Genomic DNA, 11535 nt, shown 5'->3' on the forward strand with positions numbered 1-11535 from the left:
TCTCTTTCCTAGAATTCTGGGGTGTGCCTGGAGGGAGAGAGGGAAGCTGAATCTTCCCCATCCTGCCTTTCAGGTTTCCTGTCTCAGGATTCCCGGTAACATTTCCTTTGGGAAAAAGAAAGGAGTTCTGCCAATTAACAAAACATTTGAAAAATCACTCATCCACTCTCTTCTCCTCATTTTACAAATGAGGAAACCGTGATCAAAATAGGTTAATGGACTGACCCAGGATTCTGCCATTAATGGCACAGATTGAGTTACAGCTCAATTTTTCAACCACCAGGGCACTGGTGATGATTTTAAAGAAGTAAGATAAGGAGAAGAAGACTAAGTGTTAAATGCACTAGCTGCATTTCTATTTTAAACTACTATAATATAGTAATTCTAAAAGACCTGTTTTGCTGGTTTGCTTCTTTTATGAAAGCGGAATCAAACTCAGATTTCTTGTTTTAAATAATTCAGTTGATGACTGAAATTTAACCAAGTAGTGAGTTTCTTCACATTTTTCAGAACAACCCTTAAGAAACAAAAATAATTATGTTTGTTGCCTTAAAAAATTTATAGGAATACTTACTTTTTCCCACTTTCTCCCTTTTTCCCAACTGGAAAGCTTAACCTCATTTGATCGTCTTCCATTGAGTTTTCAAACATTGTCCATACTGTTGTGTAGTAACCATGCAGTGTTTGTCTTCAATAGGGGATAAAATGCAACCACTATTCAGGGGTGAATAAAAATATCTAACGGTATTAGCAAACCAGTATAAAGTGTACAGTAGAAAAAATTTAAACTTGGAATTATGTCCTCTTTTTCAGTTTCTCTGGTGTTAATATTTTCTGGAAAGCATCCTCAAGGCTTGTCCTAGCTACCATCTTCCTAACATTGTCCCAGGTGTTGCAGTTACTAATATGAGCAAGATGTCCTCCTGGCCTTAGCGAGTGTACCCAAGAGTTATATAAAGGATATTCTGGGAGCTGGAAGAAGGAGCGAATAAAGCAGACTGCACAGATGGAGCATGGAAAGGCTTTTAACAGAAATGAATACTTTCAGACCAGTTTTGAAGGACTGAGTAGGAGTAAACTAAAAGAGAAAAAGCAGGACAAAAGAAGCACCACTTTGGAAGCTCAAAGCCACACTGGAAACACAGTCTTTCAGCATGTCTGAAAGAGGCGAGTCTGTTTGTGTGGGGTAAGAAATGCGGGGAGACAAACGGACAGTGGACAGATTGCAGAGAGCTCTGTGTGCTGAGAGGAGGGTGCAGACCAGATTTTTAAATCGAGAATGCAACAGTGAAGGATTTCAAGCTTGGAGTGAGAGGGAAGACTACGAGCCTGCAGTGATAAGGCAAAGCTGAAGATTTCAGAGCAAAGGCCACACCCTACAGTTGCCATGGAATGGGGTGGGTCAGTGGGCTTTGGAGGTAACGTCTGCAGTTGAGAAGTTCAAGGGTAGTAAGTACTTAATGCCAGGGTGTAAGGTCAATCATCCCTTTTAAGACATAGATACCATCTGCAGCGTTTTCAGGAACAGAGATAGAGAAGAAAAGCAGGCAGCTACTAGATATTCAAATCTTCCACAAATGTCAGGGAGAGAGTCAGGCAGTTGATAGAAGAGACCGGTAAAGCTGGGTACCATAAGCCTCAACACGGGTGTTTTTATTTCAAGGTTGGGGAGCTGTGCTTTGGAAAAGCAATGAGGAGGTAACAGGAAGTCTCTTCCCCTCCTAAATCCTGTGTTCATGGAGGAGAGTGGGAGGCTGAGTTTTCTGCTCTTGAGAGGGAGTTACATACAAGTTTAAGGGAAAAGAGCCTGAATTTTCCACCTAAATGATTCTGAAAGAATCAGGTAAGTAGTTGCTTAGAAATAATTACTAAATGTTGCATAAAGAGATACAGCTCTTCTGTGGAGTAACAGATCCTGGCTACTCAATATCTTTTTGCATTTTTTCTTGGGCTATGGAGATATTTGCAGCTTTCCTTTACATGTTAATATCTCTCATCTTACCACTGAAAGTTTATTTCTATCAATTTGCCTTCAAGTAAACTGCAGTTTCATATTTGTGATTTTATTTTTACCAAAATGAAATGGCTCATTTTTATCAAAAAATACTATTGAAAAAAATACTATAAAAATAGTAAAAAGTACTATTTTACCAAGAATATTATTGTGTGCTAGATGCTGGAGGCATAAAAGGGAACAACTTAGGAACTGTTGCTTTTCATGGACAGTTGGTGTGGAGTTTTAGTAAGACTTTTGAACACTTAAATTTATATCTTTCTTTTAAGAACCAATAAAAAAAGAGCAACTCTTTATAGCAGCATTATATTACATTGTCTTCAAAGATCAATGTGTGTACAACATTTAAATAAATCAATTATCTAGGTGTGATCATTAATCCTTAACCATGATCAACCATTGCTTAATCTAACCTGTGTTTACTTTTATTTCTTTTATAATTTGTTGACATTTTAGAAGTATAGTTCTTGTTCTCCAAGACATATGGCACTCAAAGTCCCTGAAATTACTTGCCAAGTCATTGGGCTTTTGTCTCATGTATTTCTTGGGTCTTTGAAACAACTAGAGATTTATCTTTACCCATCTTCCGGTTTTATCTTTTTAAGTCTTTTTTTTTCTTACAATGATCTGTAGTCAATTTAGGCAAATCTCTGTGTGAGTATTAAGTGTGAGTATTATATATCTCTATGACTCTTGGCAGAGGGGAATAACTTTTCCTTTTTGTAAGAGGAATATAATTTTCCTCATTCCCAGTAGACATTAAGCTTATTAGCTAGTTACCTTTTTGATAATTTGCATTCATTTTCTCTATAGCAACAAAACGTCTGAATTGGAAGGAGAAAAAATTAGTTTACACCCCAAATTACTTTTATAAAAGGTTATCTATTTCCTCTAACAATTATTTAAAAAGCAAACACTGAAAAATAGTGTAATAAGTCATAAAAATAAAACTAAAAATGGCTTTAATCACAGGTGTCCTCAAACCTCAGTGATTGTTACAAAACCTGTTAAGGCTCATGTGACTAAATCAATAGTTTTATTATTTTTAAGCACATGTGTAAAGTTTAAGGAACATTTAAGAGTAATTGTTATTAGCAAATTATTAGCAAATTATTTCTAAAGTAATCTTAAATTGCCTTATTTATTTATTTATTTATTTATTTATTTGAAAAGGGAAGAAATCTCTTGTCACATTTACTTTGTTCCACTCTGCTAAAAGGGCATAAGTATCCCAATTGTTTTACGATCGAAACCTATGTGTGACTGTGTGCATACTATAGACATGAATTCGCACACAATTCCATTCATAACAAGGGATGTCCTTGATGGGTACTGTTAGCTGAATATCAAGCAGTTGAATCATTTCATTTTCTTCCTGGAAAAGTTATTTTTCAAGGATTGGTAAATGATTGCCCTCGCACCTCAGGGCAACCATGTTACCAATGAGATCTAAGGAGAATTCCACTTAGCGGCTTCTAGGAAAGGCGTTTCTTTCTGTGGAAAGGGTCAGGTGCAAAAAGACAGCTCCCTGGTTCTGCCCCTTGCCCTATTTTCCTGCCATGAATGCAATTCTGCCAGAGAATGATTGTGGCTCTGTAGCAGCTGTCTTGGTCTAGCCCATGAGGCAATAAGCCTAAGGGGAAAAAAAATTCATCGCATATCTTGGATGATAGAAGATAGAGAAATGATACAAAGGTTGAAGGGAGAATAAGAAGAAGCCTACATCTCTGATAACATCAGTTCGTTACTGCACCAAATCTGGAACCATTTACCTAGAGTTTCACTGTGTGTGAGATAATTAAAAGTTAACTGTGCTGACGCCCCTATTGGCAGCTGAATGCTAACTGATACATTACCACACTTTCTGCCTCATTCCTGATGTCACATTTGATTAGTAAGTATAGCAGATTTTGGTTTTCAGATTCAAAGTCCAGGGTTTTCTTGGCCTTGCTGTCTTTCCATATTGTCACAATCTGGGAAATAAATCCACATACTGTGAAGTAATAACAAACGCTGCTTATTTTGAAGAATTTCCTTACTCTGATTTAAAGCCCTGTTTCTCTCTTCACCCTCTGAACTTACTCTGCTCATGATTTGTCCAACAAATTCTGGCTGTGAATTTCCCTTTATAGTCACTTGTGACTGAATGTCCATTTGCTTTGTTATGACTTTGGGCACATTACCAGACATCACCTTATATTTCCTCATCTTTATAAGAGGATAATTTCTATTAACCTCTTCACGTATTTCATACTGTTGTTGGGTGGGGAGGGACTCATGGGGTGGGGTTTAATTCATTATCAACATTTGGCTTTTTAAATTGTTTTTATTTATTTATTTATTTTTTAACGACAGAGTTTTGATCTTGTTGCCCAGGCTGGAGTGCAATGGTGCAGTCTCGGCTCACTGCAACCTCTGCCTCCCGAGTTCATGCCCATTCTCTTGCCTCAGCTTCCCGAATAGCTGAGATTACAGGAGTTCACCACCACATCCGGGTAATTTTGTATTTTTAGTAGAGATGGGGTTTCACCATGATGGCCAGGCTGGTCTCGAACTCCTGACCTCAGGTGATCCACCTGCCTTGGCCTCCCAAAGTGCCAGGATTACAGGCGTGAGCCACTGCAACTGGCCATTTGGCTTTTTTAAACTAGTGGATGTTCCATAGGTGTTCACATGTTTTTGTGTGTTGTAAACATTTAATAACGACCACTAATAAGAACACGGAGTTTGCAAAGCTTGTGAAATTGCCCGGCTGATGGAAATTGGCTTGCAAGTACTCATGCGGGAGAGCAGGTAGAGATTGAAGGAGCTCACGATTGCTTGCCAAAGTTGTCTGCATCTCAGTTGGAGAGGATTCGAAGCTTACTTTGAATCTTTAAGAAACTTTTTAATATAAAAGTAAAGTATATATGAATTTAGCATTTGAATTTTGTTTTTTTTTTCTAATTTACTGTCTACTATATGACATACGTATAGAAATTACATACTGAATCAAGGCCCATAATGAGATATTACATTTCCACTTGGCGTTATTTGTAAAGAAATGGGTGTGTTCAATATTTTTCTTCAATCTCTTTCTAGATATGAGGTGTTAAAGATCTATATGTAGATGTTTGCCATGTGTGTGACTGAAATCTAATTATAGATTTATTTGTGTACTCAAAGAAACTACAGTTTCTCCAGTCAGAGCTTATGACCAAACTGGGCACTACAAGGAGGTCCTTAAGAATGCTGCATTAGGCCGGGCGCAGTGGCTCGTGCCTGTAATTCCAGCACTTTGGGAGGCCGAGGCAGGCAGATCACAAGGTCAGGAGATCGAGACCATCCTGGCTAACATGGTGAAACCCCGTCTCTACTAAAAAATACAAAAAATTAGCTGGGCGTAGTGGCGGGCGCCTGTAGTCCCAGCTACTTGGAAGGCTGAGGCAGGAGAATGGCGTGAACCTGGGAGGCGGAGCTTGCAGTGAGCCGAGATCGCACCACTGCACTCCAGCCTGGGCAACACAGTGAGACCCCATCTCAAAAAAAAAAATGCTGCATTAGGAAACCTGAGAAAGCCCTCTGAGTACACTGTAAAACTGAGTTATAAGGAAGCAAGAGTAGGGATTTACAAAGATACCGATTAGGGGAAAAATGATCCTAGGCCAGCGGGACCTCAAGTCTCAGTCAATGAAATGTATCCATATATTTAAAGAAAAATATGTGTCCAACAGAGGGGGTTGAGAAGCCAGAAAAGCATAAGAAATCACAGAAGAGCTTTTTGCTGTTAAACCAAGACTTGTCTGAAGGAGATGATACTCGGAACTAGGGTAGATTTCCAAAGGCAGGCATATTATTATTGTTGTTATTATTATTAGCTTCTAGTATATATTGGTTGTTTTCTACATCAGATGCTACACATTTTACGTATCATGTAACTTAATCCTCATAAAAACTCATGAATGTAGGCACTACTATTTACTTTATACATGAGGATATTAAGGTGGAAGGAGATCCAGTTGCTTATCTTGGAGCCTAGAGCTAGTAAGTGGCAGTGTTGGTATTTGAACTTAGCCTTGAGAGCCTGTACATATAACCACAATTACGAGAACTTACAAGGACAAAAGAGAATTCTCTCCTCGCTTTTGCAAAGAGGATCAGAATTTGTGACTAACCTAATAGTATGTGTTAGAATTAAGACAATAATTCAGGTATTGTGAATCTTAGTTTGATGTATTTCTAGTATACCTGAATTCTTCTCCACAGGCAAGTCATTAAAGACAGGCCAGTAAAGAGTAGATTGCCGTCAGGGTTGGGGCAGCAATGGAGAACAGTATTCTCTGGAAGAAAGTCACTATGCATAGCTCACACTTAAGGAGTGGAGAGTTATTCTCCACCTTCTTGAGGGCAGATTATCTTTATATATTGGAATTCTTCCGCACTGGAGATTTGTCTATTTTTCCCCATTTATTTATTTTTTCAGTCATTTATTTATATCAGTATCGACTCATGGGTATTCATGTTGTGTTTTGAGTTATAGTCCAAAAGATTTTATTTATCTTTGTGCCCAAATTGTGCCAGCGTTAGCCATTGGGAGCATGTTCTGTTGGCCCCTTTGTGTTCTTGACATGCCCATAATTGTGGATTTTTTTTTTCTTAGCACTTATGAAAAGAACTTTTAGTTTCAGGGGTACATGAGCAGGTTGGCTCTATAGATAAGTTGCATGTCTTGGGGGGTTGGTGTACATATTATTTCAGCCCCAGGTTATAAGCATGTACCCAGTAGGTAGTTTTTCGATTCTCACCCTCCTCCCACCTCCCACCCTCAATCAGGCCCTGGTGTCTGTTGTTCCCTTCTTTGTGTCCATGTATACTCAATGTTTAGCTGTCACTTGTACGTGATAGCATGCCGTGTTTGGTTTTCTGTTCCTGTGCTAGTTCGCTTAGCATAATGGCTTCCAGCCCCATCCATGTTGCTGCAAAGGACGTGATCTTGTTCTTCTTTCATGGCTGTGTCGTATTCCACAGTGTATATGTGCTGCATTTTCTTTATCCGGTATACCATTGATGGGCATTTAGGTTGATTCCATGATTTTGCTATTGTGACTAGTACTTAGCACTTCTTTGTTTTCTGGCATTATAGGATGCCCTAGGTTTTCCTGCTTCAGTCTTAGAGCTGGCCATTTCTCCAAGGTGCCCTCGTTCCTTTGACTGAAGAATGGCATTAGAAACCAAGGTTGAGGCACTAGGTGTGAATCTTATTTTAAATAGTAACTAATACTCAGAAGTGAAGACAGTGGTTGCCCTTGGTGGGGTGGTGGTGACAGGAAGACGTCCCCAAGAGGCTTCAAGGGTATCTGATCTGTTTCTTGATCTCAGTCCTGGTTGCCTGGGCTTCTTCATTCAGTGAAATTCATCAAGGCTATGTGTACTTTCCTGCCTTCGTGTTGTATTTCAATAAATACTTGTTTATTTAGAAAATAAAGAAAGACAAAACGAAACAAAAACTAACCGTTAACTCTTAACTGAGTATCAGATAAACATGCTCTGGATTTCAAATCCCTTGGTTTAAAGACTTTCCAGCTTTATAGCTTTCGGCTGCTTACCTAACTTTTCCATCCCTCCATTTGTAAAATAAGGATAGCAGTATTATCTGCCTCACGTTTATAAAATAGGGATAGCAGTATTATCTGCCTCAGCATTAAATATCTCCACACACTCCCTCCTCTGGACATGTATATATGTGTGTACTTATACACATACAGTCACTTATCATCATTTACAGATTCCATATTTGCAATTTTGCCTACTTGCTAATATTTATTTCAAACCTCCAAATTAATCAGTCAATTCTTCTGGCATTTGTGGATATGCACAACATAGCAAAACATTTGAGAACTGCCTGATGCCCATTTCCCAGTGAGCTCAAATAACTGCATGTCCTGCCTTCTTGTTTCAGCTCTCATGCTGTAGACAAGGGCCCTTTTCTCTCTCTATATGTAATGCCACGTTTTCAAATTTCCGTGCTTTTTGTGGGTGATTTTGATATCTAAAATGCACCCCCCACTGCAATGTGCAGTGCTCATGTCTTGTCTAGTGTTCCTGAAGGCAAGAAGTCTATGATGGAGTCCTTATGGACAAAATATGTGTGTCAGAGAAGCATCATTCAGACACGAGTTACAGTGCTGTTGAGCTTAATGTTAGTGAATCAACATTATATATTAAATAAGAAACACAACTAAAATAAAATCAATTGTGAATTGATTGATTAATCAAAATGTTGTGACCAGATGCTCTTAGGAACCTAATTGTGTATTTCCCAAAGGAGCAGTAGTTCAATATTTGCTAATTTAGTGTTTGTTGCGACTTTACAGAACATAACAACTACAAATAATGAGAATCAGTTGTATATATGTGTATATACATACATATCTCTATATAAAAATATCTGTATATCTGTCTGCTAATATGAGAACAGTGCCTATTAGTATATTATTAATATAATCATTCCTTAACAAATGTGTTTAGCTATTATTATCTAGGTATCTGAGTGGAATTGCTCTGCAATCCGCAGTCACTCCTGAGAAGGATAATGATGCTTTTTGGCTCTTAGTAAGACGTCTTCTTTGTGGTATGGAAGGAACAGCAATAAGGGAAGCACAGCCCTTACTCTTATGGAGTTTACATTGCAAAATATCTCAGTACAGACTCAGTGTTTTTTGCACTATCTAGAGATCATAAGGAAAAAGTGGGAGTATGATGAAAGGAAGTTCAAAGTGAAGTCACTATATTAGCCTAAAATAGACAAGCATACAGATGAGCAATGCGTAACAGGTTTTTGTAATGACTTGTCTATATCCTGAAACTTAATAGCCTATGGATAGATGCCTTGAGATTTACATAAACAATGAGAAACCTGCCTGATGTAGGAAATGAACACACGTTCTAGCTTTCCAGTCAATTAGTGAGATATTCCTATTTCTTTTCTAGGTTAAGAAGCAAATCTGTTCCGATGTGATGCCAACTAAGTACATGATCTGATTGTTCCAGTTATCCTGTGCCAAAAAGAAGCAAAAAATGGGCTTTCCACGAATTACTGAACACGGTGTCAGTGTGCCTAAGAAACAAGCCACTATTAAAAGCTTTCTAGGCAATTTGAATCAGGTTGCTGAGCTTTGAAAAACATTCTACAGCCAAGTGTAGGAGACCCAAGAACTTGGAGAACCTACATGCTCTGAGCCATTTCAAAAAATACAGCACTTAAGCCAATTGAGCTGTAGTCAGGGCAACACAGGCATGAATAACATGAAGGTAGATTTTAGTAGAACAGAAGAACAGGCAAGGGATGCAGTCATGTGCATTTGAAACACAGGACAAACATAAGCCCTGTTTATCTCAATGAAGTAAGCACAGTTTGGGGGCATTCTGCGGGGCGAGATCATTTGTTGGAATTTAGATGAGGCCCAGAATGATCCATTGGATATCAAATCCACACATAAGCCTCTGCTAGAATTGTGCCAGAGTAAGGGCAATCCTGGAATTCCTCCAGGCAGTCCTACCACACCACCCAGATGTCTGGTTTCTAGGTGAATGAATTGAAGAAAGATCAAGAAATAGATGGTGGGTAAGAGGTAGGAGAGAAAGCCTGTGTAAATTAAATCAGATCTCCTCATACATAAGCCTACTCAATTACTTCTAAAGCCTCCTTTTATTTCTAACATACAATAATTGAGTTAAAGAAATATAATATTCTTGTTTCAGGAATAGGAATTATTTTCTCAAGCAAAAAATGAAAGATAAAAGAGTATTACCAGTGTGCCTATGTCATGTGTTGCTAATGCTCTTTTCTTCTTGAGGTGCTGAATTGTTCGTTTTCCTGGGAAAGCTCTAGGGTAGAGCTAGCAAAATATCAAGATAGCAGATACACATGTAGAGCCATGAGGCGCCTTGCTCAGCTCTCCCTTCAAGAGAACTTGCTTCAAGGTGGGAGGCTGGGGAACACCCTCCACCTGCTCTGTCTTCAAATGCACTGGGGCATTCATGCAGAGGCTACGCTTTCCCGGGGCTGCTCAGCCTGTGACTGAGCAAGGCAGAAGTGCTAGCATCACTAGCATCATGCCATTCCTACAGAAGGTGGGTTTCCTCTAATGGGTAAACTTGGCTCCAGGGTTCACCATCAGCATGGATATAATGCACGCAAAGCTTGCCAGAGGCTGAGGCCCCTCCTACTACATCCTGCAACTTTGTCTCTTCTGTCACGGGTGTCAGAACTGCTCAGTCCAGGGATGGTCCCCCACATATGCCTGCTCCTTCTCTCCTCCTCTCCCCTTTATCCTTCCGAGGTCCCCCACCCCAATCTCTCAAATCTACTTCCATCTTCAAATCTGCTTCTTGGAGATCATGAACAAAAGAAGATTTGCATTTGATAAGATCCCAAAGAGAGAGGAAGGGGATAATCCATATAATTCTGACACTGGTCACCAGGCACTTTTTTTTTTTCTTTTGACTGAACACCTGATGGAGCTGTTAGAATTAAGTCACATACGAGGCTTCCCCTTTTGAGGCAGTGCCTGGGAGGGACAGATGACTCATCATATTGTGGACGGGGGAGTGGAAGATCCTGGCTCCATCTTGGAACATAGGCTAATTAGGGGTGAGAAGGAATAGACAGTTCCACACAAACAACCTTCTCCACCTCCAAGTTTCTCAACTGAGATTGAGGTAAGAAATCAGCTCAGCAGAGACAGACAAAGGTTGTGTGCTCAATTCATGCCAGTTCACTTTGCACTTTCCATTCAGATTTCAGGGTCTACTTCTGGGACTCCTCATGTCTTTCAGGTTGTCCTGAATGTTCATTTGTCCAGGATCCTTGGAGGGATGAAATGGGGGACTTTGCCAGGTTTCGTACCTCTCAAATGGAGTATCAGAGCTTCAGACCATTCCCTTGTTTGCAGCTGAGACAGTGTCAGTGCTAAAAGCAAAGGGAGGTGGGGCAGAGGGACCACGGATAGTACCCAAATGTGAGTCACACCTACACCATCAGGCTTAGAACCTGTGAACTAGAAATCCCAGAAAATAGTCATAAAATTATACTGGCTTTTCTGCCCTGTAGAAAGACGGTAGAGACAGATTCTTGCAGAAATCTTGCCTTGCTCCCAGCCAGCCCACGACTTTTCTCGCCACAAGGAAAGCACTGGTTAAGGAGGTGATTCAGAGGTAGGTTCCCCAGGTGTGTCCATTGATGAGTGACCTCTCCTCGGCAGCAGGGAAATACTTTCATCATTCCGGAAGGAATACTGAGTTAGGAGGCAGAAGCTCTGAGTCCTGCTTTTGACACTTGCACAAACTTACTGTGTAGCTTTGAGCAAGGCATCAAGCCTCTCACTCTCAGTGTCCTGTGCAGCCAAACTGATTGATCTGTGAGGCAATGTGTGGCCCAGCTCTGCCGTTCACTATATCACCATGTATTCTCCTAATAAAAAACTGGCACACGGAATATAACAATGCGATTGCATATTTGACATTGGGATTGTCCTTATAAG

General features: G+C 39.7%; 1 long non-coding RNA gene across 1 annotated transcript; it reads left to right on the plus strand.

Annotated features, from left to right (window-relative positions):
* Positions 1-1019: 1019 nt before the first annotated feature.
* Positions 1020-9153, plus strand: LOC115835374. The gene is made up of 3 exons (XR_004030340.1): positions 1020-1186; positions 1664-1843; positions 8984-9153. It is a non-coding gene; the product is annotated as an uncharacterized LOC115835374 (long non-coding RNA).
* The last annotated feature ends 2382 nt before the right edge of the window (positions 9154-11535 follow it).

This window comes from Nomascus leucogenys, chromosome 6 (genome assembly GCF_006542625.1).
Source record: "Nomascus leucogenys isolate Asia chromosome 6, Asia_NLE_v1, whole genome shotgun sequence".
NCBI lineage: Eukaryota > Metazoa > Chordata > Mammalia > Primates > Hylobatidae > Nomascus > Nomascus leucogenys.